The 13565-nt window shown below is 46.3% G+C and overlaps 1 long non-coding RNA gene across 1 annotated transcript; it reads right to left on the bottom strand.

Annotated features, from left to right (window-relative positions):
* Positions 1-66: 66 nt before the first annotated feature.
* On the bottom strand, positions 67-2440 carry LOC144133969 (uncharacterized). Its single transcript, XR_013315113.1, has 3 exons — positions 2307-2440; positions 959-1030; positions 67-897 (listed from the first exon to the last, which is right to left on the bottom strand). It is a non-coding gene; the product is annotated as an uncharacterized LOC144133969 (long non-coding RNA).
* Between the last annotated feature and the right edge of the window lie 11125 nt (positions 2441-13565).

Genomic DNA, 13565 nt, shown 5'->3' on the forward strand with positions numbered 1-13565 from the left:
TTCACACTCGCCACGAACCACTTCTGCATGCCGCGCAATAATCTCGCTGTTAGGATGGTACATCGTTTTCTCGAAGCCGGCTACGGGAGGTCCGCAATCGTTGTCTTCGTCGTCGTCGGAAGGGACGTAGAAAACGCGGGGCGTAGGAGTGTACTTCTCTGGGCGTATGCGAAATACATATCTAAAGGTGGCCGCACATCTTTTCGTTTCCTCTTCCCTAATTATGTCTTTGTAACTTCGCCCGGCTTCCTGCTCGGCTAAATGGGTGTGTGACACAAACAGTAAGTGCTTCCTCTCCAACGGTGGTGAAGTGTCTTCGGAGCAAACGTCAACGGAAGCTTCTTGCACGTTTTCCACAATTTTCAACTGTGTTTTTTTCTTCTGTGTGATTGGGTTGGGAGCCATAGGTGGCGAAGCAGCGCGCCCGTATAAGAGCACGGCATCAGCCGCGCTTTCAACGTGAGGAGGCTGCTTTTCTGGTACCCGGAAGTTTTGGCACAGGACCCACCTTTCTGTCTGCAAAGGGTCTTCTGGCAGGAACCTAGCTTCAGCAAGGGATCCTTGATTGTCGCTTTCGGGGCGAGATTCACGCGGATAATCGTCGGGTGTCTCTTTTCCATGCGCGTGCCTTCCTATTCGTTTTTCGTGGTAACGACGGTCTGTGCAGCAGCAGCAGCAGCAGCTGCTGCTGCTGCTGCTACTAGAGTTCGGTGGGTACCTCCCTTCGTGACGGTTGACGGTGCGGCCGAGACGCCAGTGGTCTCGCTGGCTTGAGAGCGCCGCATGGCGACGCCTGCTGTCGCTGTCATGCGGCGGGAAGTCACCAGCGGCGACAGCAGCGCTCCTGCAGGGCGCCGGCACGCGGCTGATGCGTGTGCCGCGATGATGTTGCAGCCTCTGTAAGAGAAGCGACTCTATCGGCGTGCGCTTGGCTGCTGACACTTTGTTGAAACCTTACCCTGAACATTGGTGCCTTCTTTCGCGCGAGGTGGACGTGCTAGGCCGCCTGTATCGGCCTCATCGCTGCATACTGCGAGTAAGACAATTCAGTATTTTCGCTTGCTTCAACGAGGTTGCTTTGAAGGCTAAAACTATATTGGGGATACAGATCAAGGATGTTGACCGCCAAACAAAGTGCTCACTGTTTAATTATTTGAAACCAATGGAATTCTGCCGTTCAGACAAGCACGCGGTTAGAGAAAGTTTGAAATTTCCATGCATGTGCCCTCTTACGCAGAGTATGTTCTCATTTTTGGAGGAATCTACGGGTTCGACGCTCGCCTTTTGCTGTTTAGAGAAAGCTTGTAGCTTTTAGATTCTTCAAAAGTCGGGAGGGTCGCGTAATTTCCCGCACGGGAATCAAATTGATGCTCAACTTAAGTGGTCAATTACGCTTCATTAGGTCAGGTGCGTTTATTTCTAACATCTTGCAATGAGGCATCGTGAAACACGCATTAACGTTAATTAGGTGACGCTGAACATGAATTATACTTAAATACATAGAAAATAGTACAGTGGCGGCTTCCATGCTAAAGCCGCGGGAGCGAATGTAAGCCACGCGTGTATAGGTGGCTCCTGACTTCGACTGCCTAGACTTCTCAGTTGTCTTAGGCACACCGTCCGCATCGGTGTTGCAGGGACATCTCGCTACACAAAGAATTTATTCATCGAAACGCGGCCTTTGTGATACGGCTCGAAGGCGCAAAACCTAGAGCGTATTTAGCAAAACGCCAGCAGCAAACAACAGGAGCCATTGAAAAAAATGAAATAAATATTAATCTCACAAATGCGTATTAAATCTGACACAATCACTATTCGTAGCGCGGGCGTGATTTCGCTGCTTGGAATATTTCGGACGCATCACTGATAGTGCTGCGCCACGTGCCCTCGCTTATTCCAGCAAGATTGCTCCAAATACACATTGGCAAAAAAACCAATGCCTTGACACTCTCATCTGACTCACGCATACCTGATCATTCTCATTCGCACAGGTCACTCACACAGGTCACTACGAACACCACTCATGGTGCGTGCCCGTCTCCAGCTTCTATCGAATTTCACAATGTGGGCCATAGTGTAGATCCCACAAAGCCATTCGGGACTGTATTCTGTTCAGAGAAAGGGCGTGCTGTTTGACTTTGGTGCGGCACATGCTGTGTGCGGATTAACATCGCCAAGCTGCACACGAACTATCAAATGGAGGCAGCCTCCGCTGCAACGTCGCAGAGCTCCCAACGCTTTTGCGTTTCACCTCCATCGAAATGCGGCCACCGCGGCCGGGATTTCTCCCACGTCTTGCCGCTTACCTGCTCCGGCTGCTGGCAGGTGACGGTCTTGAAGCGCGACTATTTACCCGCCGCCTTCTCAGAAAGGACACGTCAAGGATGGCGCGATACCAGCGGCATTTTTCTGCTGGAACCTTGCCACAGCAAGACGAGCGGGCCCGTCTTCGAAGCAGAGACGGGATTCCTGGCAGCTCGTGGATGCGCGCGACCTGCGGAATCGCGTGACCGTCCTCCTCTTCGTTGTCGATGGATGCTGCCGCGTGCAGAGATTTTTCCCTGCTACTAAAACTGCCAGTGCTTGCGATCGCTCTATAGTGTATCGCTAGTCGAACGTAAACATTGATATCACACGAAAAAAGAGCTGTGAAAGATCTGTGAATGATGCGAAGCGTAAAAAGCAAATATCGGTGATGCTATGGTGATTTTTATTATTTTAGTTGCCTGAAGAGATTCTAGGCGCACCCAGCGGATGCCTGGGATTTTATTCCTGTCTACTGTCCTTGCAAGCCACCCCTGAACAAAAGGTCAAAGTTTCGCCTCCCAGAACCACCTTCCTCCTCCTGTGCGGAGATGCTTCCGGTTCATGAGGCACTTTGCTCTGTGGCCGCCGTTTCCATGCTACCTACGGCCCGCACTGTCATTCGCACCGATGCCCTTCACGTCACACGCCTACTACGACGCGTCAGTCGCAGCCCAGAACTCTGCCAAGACCACATCGTGTAGCGGCTCGCGTCCTGCAGCAAATCCGTATTGAGTGGGTCCCGCGTCACCTCCTGAGCGCACAAAGCCACGCAGATTCAGCGACCCGCCTTTCGACCCCAAGCTCGTCTTTGCCTCGAGTCCTCACTCTGGATGGCACCACCCTCCTTTCAACAAGAAAGGAACAGCTCCGGCGCCGCACATGTGCTCTAATCCTTCCGTAGCGGTAACCCTACCCCGTAGTCTTACACGTGCAGAGGAGGTTGCGCTTCAGAGGAGACAGGTCTGGGTTGCCCTAACTCCAGATGTGACACGCAAGAGGCCGCATTTCAAAAGTTTATATCCCCACCCTGGGTGTCAAGTCTGCAAGATCAGAGACTTTGAGGGGGATATCCACCACCTGTTGTGGGTTTGCCCGGCGCTGAAGCCGACGAGAATTCGTCACCTGGCGGCGGTGGGTCTCTCACAGGACAATCCTGATTCCTATATTGCCTGGACACAGCGTCCAAATTATCGTTCACTACTTCATTCCATTAGATCAGCCCACCTTTTTTTTCATTTCTTTAAGCATTTTCCTCATCTCTCTTTTCATAACCTTTATGCTCTGACGCAATAAACATCTCTTCAAAAAAAAAGCACAGTGAACTTAATCTTTAGACCAATGCCCTCCTAACGGATATTCAAGTTACTGTATTAATGGAACGATTTCAGTTTCAGGCTCGAGAGTCTGAAGTGACCGAGCTCCCGCCCGCCCCTTTTCCAACCGCAACTTGCATCATCATCAACTGTCAGATCACTCCCAATGCAGGACAAGGGCCTCTCCTATATCTTTCCAATTAAACCTGCCCTGTGAGCCAGCTGCTACCGCCGTATCCCTTCAAACTTAATATCAACCGCTAATCTGGCTGGTTCTTCTTGCTACTGTTATATTCTCCCCGAAACCGCCCAAACAGGACATGGAAGAAGAAGGAAACGTACAACAGGAGCGCTGACTTACAGCTGTGGGTTTATTGCGATATGCCCCTTATACCCTGCGCAGTACAATACACAGAAAAAGAAGGAAACAGATGATGTACACAAAAAGAGAATCATGTAATCAAAGAACACTGGTTGTCACGAATTTGTCATTGTTTTGAAGTAAGGAACGTCATTTCGTTGTTTGACAAAAGAACAGAAGGCGCCCTGACACAGGTGTATTTGTTTGATGTTATGTTAAAGGCTGTAGTCATTTCCCTGGTCAGTTGATCTGCGTTTCCTCCAATGACTTTAAATTGTTCGAATTCTGATTGACATGCGCGAAAGTTTTTCATATGGACTGATATATATCCTCTATAGCACCGTTACATATCATCATTATGCTCACGCAAACGGTGATTGACGCAGGCCTGCCCGTGTGCCCGATGTATTTGGCACCGCATGTTAAGGGAAATGAATAGATCACTTATTTCTCGCGTTGGACGAATCGTTTTCGATTATTGATCCTGGCCAAACGATTCACACAGTTGCAAATGTTTGCCGACTTTTCTGGCGCAGAAAACACCACCTTTACCTTTGCACCGTTCGCAATCTTTTTGAGATGATCCCCTCTAGTCTTAACACAAGAGTTGCATGAAAAACGCACTATCGGGTTTCTAGATATCAAGCTGGAATTAAAACGTCACCACACATCTTGGATCTATGAATCAAGTAATAAGAAAATAGCAAGCGATAAAAAAATGCACCCATGAGAGTCCACGATGTCCATATTTTGAAGAAAGAATACTTGTAATGGGGGGGAGGGGGGCTACAACTGTGAGCTCTAGCTCGAAGGTGAGCAGTTCTAAATCTAAAAAGAAGTTTCGATTTCTTGAAAATATTGAGCAAAACACAATGGTTCTCCCCTATAGACTCAGCAAAATGCGATTGATGCATGGATGGGAAATGATTCTTTAAGTTTTTTAATCAGCATTTCCGAGGGAGCAATTTGACAGAACATATACGAAGAACTAGGCCTGCTGTTCCACTGAGGTGATGCGACATTAAAGTGCATGGAGATAATTATGGCACGTAAGAGGCACGTATTATGTTAGTTTTCTGGGCGGGCTACAAGTACGACCACAGTGATTTTCTATTAAGAGAAACAGGTCATATTGTGTTGACTTTCTTCATCACAGAACTCTCTAGGGTTTGTAAAGACTGACACCATGCAATGAGCTCATTTCCGTATACCATACACGCATCCCTGGATGTTGCTGAGGAAACGGTATCTCCCTGGAATAAGAGCTCTGGAGACGCTCAGGAGCTGTATTTAAGTCTGCTGTACCCTAGTAACCCTACATTAGACCAAAAAGTGTATGCTTTTATGAGAAACACTAAAACGAAGCTTATTTTAATTGTGGAAGCGTCACGTACAACTCTATGCGACAACAAGACTCAGCACGTAGCTATGATGTCAGTTGACACCACCATCTTTAAAAAGCCCTCCGTAGTTGCAGTCTTCATCATTTCTGTTTAAAGTGAATTTTTTGTTGGCGTTATCACCAACTTCATGCATCCTTATGTGGTGTTTGAATTCCTTCTATGCTTCTGGCGACCAGACTGAGTTCAAGTGAATTGTTTATGTGCGTTCTTGGAAAGAAATTGTGATGAGATTATTAGCCTTAGTTTTCTCACATGCATTTAAACTCATTTGATTGAACTGATAATGGAATAATGACAGGAGAATATTTGACCATGAGGTTCACTGACATGGCAAAAGAAGGGAAAATAAAATTATCATGCGGCCTTTACAGCTGCCTTGTTTTGTTCTGCGATGTTTACTGCGACTTGCTAAAGCCGCATACCATGGGCTGTCAAAAAGAAAAACAATTCACTGTTGATCAAGACTAGGGCAAGAAAACCAGTGTGAAGGAAAATTTAAAAGACTGCCTATCAAAAAAGTACTTCAAACCACTTGATGCCGTCTAGCCGATCGCATCACAGCGACAGCACTGTGTCGAGCGGTTGGTTCAGAAATCTTCCTTGGCGATATGACGTTCTCATCAGTGAGGAGCCGTGTGTTTCTAAAAAGCAACTTTTGCGCTGACGTTTAAGATGGTGACGTAATCGTCTATTAAAACAGTGACGATCTTCTTGCTTCTCCTCCCTTCTACGGAGAAGTGCTTAAAATCTTGATGACTCCACAGTTGCCGAAATTTTAAATTCCTGCCGCCTTCGCCCCCATGCTGCCGCTCGTCGTCCGACACTGCCAATCAACGCTTCGCGGGCTTTACCTTCGGCAGCGTTGGTGTTGTTCCTTCAGGCAACCGTTTCTTCGCTGTGAATGTAATGCTGCTGTAACACACGGCATCACTGCAGCCCTTGACCAATGCTGTGCACATCTCAGATGCATAAACGCTGCTTCATTAATCGTCTATGCCATGAACTGAAATGCTAGCACAAAAAAACTCCGCATCATGTACCTCCCAGCTTCACATATTCGTACCCTTGATGCTGATAGGATTTTAGCACATCTTCGTCGCCTTTTTAACACAAACTGGCAAACTGCTCACGTAAGCAAAGCTGGACTAAGCCTCCAGAGAGGGTGCCTTCTTGTGATGTCGTTTCTGCAGTGATACAGACTAGTTCATACAATGTGCAAGAAGCAGTGAAAGTATTAGCCTGATAATCCAACTGCAAAATTCCGCGTCTTTCGCAGGGAAGAGGCATGACATTATTTTGAGTCCATGAGTCTCTAGCGCTGTAACATATTTGACGTTAACATATGGGACGTTAAACCCCATAAAACCAAACCGAAATATTTCCGCCCCCGAAACATTCCGGGTGCCATGGCGAAGAGATTTGTAGCGGACTTAATTTCCCGAACCGTTCCTTTGAGGAATTTGTGGCCATCTCGTTTCAGCGTTTTTAGTTGCAAAAGTTTTCGAAAGCAATGCACCTTCTGCATACTAGCTTGCTACATCATATCCTTTTAAACGAACACTCGCCAAAGTCATAAAGGAAAAAAACCGTAAGAGAATTGACGTTTCGTTAACACTACGGGTGCCTTGAAAAGAATGCGGTGCAGCCTATATAGGTGAAACTGGGGACTTCAGGAGACGATTCAAAGAACACCAGTGTGACGTCAAAAACAAAAAAGTGCCTTCAACGCTCTCGCCGAACACCAGCAAAACACGGGCCACTTGATGGACTGGGATTCCGCGCGCATACTTGAAAAAGAAAAATTATTATCTACTCGCCTGCTCAAGGAATCCCTTCGCATACAAATTACAAGCCAAGCGATTAACAGGACACAGGGCAATCTACCCGAGATATACATCCGCACGATACGCAACTTTTTCCTATATAAGCAGCCCGTATTGTTTTTTATCCAATTGTGAACAAGGCACCCGTAGTGGTGCCGAAACGTCAATTCTTTTACGGTTTTTTTCCTTTATGACTTTGGAGAGTGTTAGTTTAAAATGATATGCTGAATTTCCCTCGCCAGACGTTTCCGTCGAACTCCCAACTAGCTGGCTACATCTCGTCACATGCCGACCGTTCCCGAGCGCCCCTCTGGAGGGACGGAACGAAACACCCATGATTCCTGCGACACCATGACATTTCACTGCCATGTCGACCGCGTAGTCCATCTGTTTACCATAATCAGCTATGTAGCGTAATTTATCGGAGTGAGAGGGTACCCGTGATTAGAAGCGTATCGTTAACGAATGCATATGCGTGGAATTTTGATGCTGCTGGTACGGATGAATCTGGTACGGCAAGTTACACTCTAGGCCAGGTGTGTTCAGACTACTACTCCTATTACTGTGCATCAACAGTGACGAAGTGTTTGCACGCACATAAGACGAAGGCAGAAGGCCTATAAGGTCTTTCAATGAACTATAAGGTTCATTGAAAAAACTGCGCAAGAAATACATATATGGGACATAAAGAAAACAAATAATTTGCATGGTATCACACCTGTCCTATTTTTGGCATCCGCTTTCCCTTTTCGCTTACTTAGTAATTTGCGCTGTGCAATTATGTCGACAATGTATCACTAACTTTCCCAACTTTCCAATGTATCGACGTTCTGAGTTAGGCGATGCGGGCTGGGCAGCATTATTTTTGTTTCTTTTTCTTTGCCAAACTAATATAAGTACAACTCATGGACAAAGTGGCACATACCCTCAAAGGAGGCCTTCCAGACAGTAACGTCTACCTTATAGCTTTCTGTGGTTGTGCAGCCACGGCTAAGCAAGAGAGGGAAGGAAACGGTCCTTTTTTTCCCGTGCCAATCATCCTTATCACGAAAAAAGGTCACCCCACCTCTGATGCCGTTTGCAAAAAGACGGTACCCTTCCCTTTCCGTTCGCCCTTTCACAACCATAGCCCGAATAAAGGAAGCCCCACTCGCGACGACAAGCACAAAAGGGTCTTCCCTCTAGAACATAGCCTTGCCTGCATAGCTGTAGAAAGCTGTTCGGTCGACGCGCTTGGCTGGAGGTTCTTTTTTGAGGGAAATATCCTGCTTCGTTCTTGAGTTGTACCCGAATATAGTTAGTTATCCACGTACTCTATTCGTGTCAAGCGAATTAGGCAAGCTAGCAAGCCGCAGTTCAGCTACCGTGTGTGGTTGTAGAAAACCGAGCAAGGGGCAGGCAGAGAAAGAAGCATGCCGAACCACCCCAGCCAAAACCTAACCCCACGCACGACGGAGACAAACAGCCGGGTTTGCAATGGTTCGTTTGTAATCCTCTGAAGGCAGGCGCGGCAACAAAAGAAAAGCATTCACGCAGCGCGGGTCAAAAAAGGACCGGACACGTATCTCAACCAAAACCAGTCTCGGGTCGCTAATGGGCCTGTCACACTAGGCCAACAGTCGGCCGATTGTCGGCGTCGGCGCCAGTTCTCCCACAAGACGGCAGCTGGCCGATGGTCCGCCAACTCCCATGTCACACTAGCGAGACAGCGTGCGAGACCTCCCGCAGACTTGGCCCTTCCTCGTTCTCACTTCTCTTTTCTCATTTCCTGCTATGCGAAATTCATGCGCCTGGATGCTTCATTTTTACCTCTTTTAAATTAATCCCACCATAGTAAAAGAAACTCATTAACAATCGTGATTATGAACCTAGGTTGAGTGCAGCCCACTACTGAGCGGCACTTATTGCTGTGTCAGAAAGGCATAGCTCAAACACTAAATCCAGTCGTTCGCGGGTAAACAGGACGGGAGAGATTATTTAAGGCTAAAATAATAAAATGAAAAAATATCTCAACCACGCGGATTCGAACTAGAAACCTCTGGCATGCAAAGCTACGGCTATGCCCACGACGCCATGGAGAACAGAGCCATGCGCGTCCAGAGTTTCTGATAAGAACTCCGCAGTGTGGCATTTGCGACAGAAGTAAAGCAAGCGACCCATGTGCGAAAACTCGGCCGGCGCGCTGCACCGGTCGCTGCTTGCGAATAGCAACCCCGCTACAAGCAGGGACACACGGAGCAGCAAGCATCGCCGCGCCGCACGACTCAAGCACTCGAGCTCAATGCGTACGCTTTGCCACCCGCAGCGGTCTGATTACTGGTAGGCTTGGTGTAGAAGTTCGCACCAGAAAAGAAAAAACAGCCATATTATGAGAAACACCGCCTGCTATACAAGAGCAGCGACAAAGCATGCTTGCCCTAGTAGCGAGCTTTCGGCAACGGCTGTTGTACTCACGCTTCCTACCTGCTGTTGAGTTAGGCGAAGTTGGACATGGGGGAGGATTCCCTGAAAACCTCCGCGAAGGTGAATGAGCCCTGTGGAAGAAACATGGCTGCAGGAACATCGGGTGCAGCGACGATAATAGCGTCCCCACGTATTCGTTCGGGCCACCAGACGACGAAGTACAATATCAGTGTTGCCCTCTTCAGTCACGCTGGGGTTGAACAATTGCCGGAATGCCACGCCTTCGACAAAGGTTCCGCGTTCCGGTCATCAGTACAACATCTTTCAACCGGTGCTGGGAGACAGCCTGCATTCCTGTGTAACGCAGGCGCCTTCCGGGTCCTCATGGGCGCGGTCAGGACACGCGTGCCTGCCGACCTGGAGGCTGCGGGGACGACAACGTGACCGGGTCCTGTTCCCTTTCCTTCGACCGAGCTGAGAGAGACCATCAGTACCGCCCTGCCGTGGGTGGCACCATTAGTGCCATCGTGTGATTGGACATCATTCTTCGAGCTGTATTCCCCAGCTAGGGAAGTGGGGAATGCGAAGAGTATATAACGAGCCTCTGGTTTGGCACCAAGGGAGAGCCCTCATCTTGAGATACCCGTTGCTGGGAGACTCCCGACTGCTAAGAAGCTTCCTTTACTGAGAGGCACTCTAAGTTGCCCTTACTTGTACATTATGTATATAGCCTTTGTATAATGCTTTCCAAGTTTTCTTCTTCCGATCGTCCTCGTCTCTTCTGCGGCCCAGTCACGCTACCTGAATCCCACACACTAAGCAGAAATCAACCCACATGGGTGTTTTTGGCTTGTCCTCTAGCGTCCTCCCAAATCGAGGTTCGATATACACCGTTAGACTTGGGGTCGATTTCAGCACCAGAAAATACTGAGGACTTACGGTTGGCGAGGGAGCAGATTGGGTGTAAATGTTTACACAAAAAATACGAAGCACTTGCCGTTGATAATGGGAGTATATTTGGTCTAGATTTTTACACCAAAAAATACGATGCACTTCCGGTTTGCAATGGGAGGTTTCAACCGCTTCGATACGCTGGGCGGTGGCTGCGGTGTCGTGTTTATGCAGGCGCCGATTTTGCAACGCCGGCATCTAGGAGAAGGTGATGACAGCGGTCCGTTTTTCTATATTGCATTTTTGCTCTTTCTTAGAGGGCTACCAGAACTGCTAACTATAGAGGCGTAACGGTGCTAGTTCATTAATCACAATAATCAGGTTCGAATGTGCTTTGTAATCATGAACAAAGCCCAATCGAACTTCAATTTTGAGATATAACAACCAGCCCCGTTCCGTCCATGCCGTTACGAAGTAGTACTGTAAGGAACAGGGCAAAAACGCTGGATACAAAGTGCATCGAACCGCTGTCTTCACCTCCTCTTGGATGCCTGCGTTGCACGGTCGTGGCGCCATGCATACACACGACGTCCCAGCCACGTCGCAGCGTACTGCCGTACATCGCGGAAACAAAACGAGACCAACGGTGGCGGAAAGGAAACGTCTTTAATCATACTCCGCTGAGTATACGGCACTTCTGTAAAAAATACACAAACCATGGCTCCGGCGCGAGCCAAAAGTATCTTGATGGGGTAGTTCGCAGTGGACAAGAAAATCAGAATTGGGGAGACGACAGGCAATGAAACTGAAAACAAGACCGTGGTAACGGATCTACGTGCCAAATTACTGCAACACATTTTTCTTCTCGTAAAAGCATACCATCTCTTCAATGTGGTCTAAAAACCAAATCCCTGAAGTTAAAGAACCTGAATGGTGCACAAGCCACTTGCGGGCAGCTCCACATTGGACAAATAATGTTTGCCATATCTCTGTCTTCATAAGTTTTTAAAAGAATGCATTTGTATATTGTATCCTTAAAATCCGTTCATTACTGTTATTTTTGCAGTCCATAATGGACCTTTTTAAAGAGAATTTTTAATTCCGTGCTCCACTCGCGTATTGAAAATATTTTTCGAGCACTATTTTCATCCAATCTATAAGTCCTCAAAGTCGATAAAAGCAGGATTCGCAGTAAGGATTACACAAAAACATTGCATAAAGCTTGTGCTCCGTGGTTTTATTCTCGAACAAAAATATAGTCCTTGGACTTTACCTTCATAGGGCAAGGTAGCTGTGTAAGTTTTAGACATTTCTTTTTTTCGAGACTGCAGTTTTAAACACTTTACAGAACATTGTTACTAGCACGTCCTCAAAACACTGTTCGCAATTTAACTTGTTCATGCGACTTATTCATTCCATTGGATGTTCGAAAATACTGAATTACACAGACCACCGCTACAAATAGCACTGGATTATCACAAATGTCAGTTACTAACCTACACACATATCTGAAATATTAACACCAGCAGCATTAAAAGGCTGCATAACATGTCAAGCTTATTCAATTGAAAAGAAATTGAAGAACCTGCGTAAAGTAAAGGTCACCATGACCTGTAGATTACAATTTTATTTTTTAAATGGAGGACAATAAACAACATTTGAAACCACAATTCTTGGACAGGTATTAGAGATAGGGACTAACTTGAAATAAGCACGTAAAAGTAATCAAAACGATAAAATAGCAAACCTTCAAAAACAATGCAGAGTTGACTTGAGAACTTCTTCGCTACACTCAGGCTAACTGGTGCTGTCAGATGAGATTAACTAAAAAAATGTTATGCACCAGACAATTCCCAGTGGCTAACTTCAAGATGCAGATTACAAACTACAGTAAAAGAAATACTAAACAGACGTCCTAAAGCAGCCCACTAAATCTACAGTAAAATATCACAGGTATCTAACCTGTAATGTTTGTGCTTGTTCTTGAGAAACACATGGGATGAACATAACCTTAGAAAACGTATACAATACATTCAATTTAACACAATCACATAAAAAGAACACAAAACAAAACTTTACACTCAGTATATGGAGGCCTATGCTCTAGAGAAAGTTTATGTGCCCCAAAAAATATGTTAGCCACCAATTTGAAGGAGCCTGTCAGAAATAAAATGCAGCACTCATACCTTTTATGGACAATATTAGAATACAGAAACATATGCTTTTCAGTCCAGCTAACAAGTAATGACTAATGCTGAAACACAAGGAATTAGTCATTAGTCAACCTGGTATTACAAGACTGCGCACTACAAGCAAAGCAAAAACACATGGGCTAAGGTCAAAGCGCTCAGGACACAGGCATTCCCTTTGATCGCGAGAAAGGCATTCATCATCGTCACTTTAGGACGAAGTGAAGAAAAATTCCAGAAAAGTTCCCCTGGCAACTGATCAGACTAAGGACTAGTAACTCTGTGATTAAATAAGTAATTGAATTTCTGAAGACCTGTGTCTAAGCACATATTTGCTTGATAACTTAATTGTTCACCAAATCCATTATCACCATTATTTTTTCTAATTAAAGGATATGTATAAATGCTAGCAAATGTGTCATGTGGTAGAATGGGAAGTTTATTAAAGAACAAAAAAATTACAAAATTCTGACAGTGCTACCAGGAAGCTGTCCGAGCTAGATGCAAAAAGATAAAAACCATGACTAGCCCATACAGGGACAAGAAACCAGTAGGGTGATGATTCTTAGGGTCAACAAAATGTTGCTGTTCCTGTTTGTCATGTCTTTCCATGCTGAAATGCGAGTACAGAATTTGTCGAGGTTTAGAGCCCAAGGAATTCGCTTCTGAGCCTTGTTGTGCATCGCTAGCATTCCAGATCTCTTGAAGGTACAGAAAATCTTGCCCTGACCACCGTGAATGTTGGACATCCATGGATGCTCAGAGGCCTTATTACACGGCTTAGAAGCCAAACCCTTTGGCTCTGTGCTTTTTGACAAAGGCTATACATCAGTTTTCTCACAGATTCATGCTTATATTGTTTTCCTTTTTCTTTG

This window comes from Amblyomma americanum, chromosome 1, assembly GCF_052857255.1.
Source record: "Amblyomma americanum isolate KBUSLIRL-KWMA chromosome 1, ASM5285725v1, whole genome shotgun sequence".
NCBI classification, from domain to species: domain Eukaryota; kingdom Metazoa; phylum Arthropoda; class Arachnida; order Ixodida; family Ixodidae; genus Amblyomma; species Amblyomma americanum.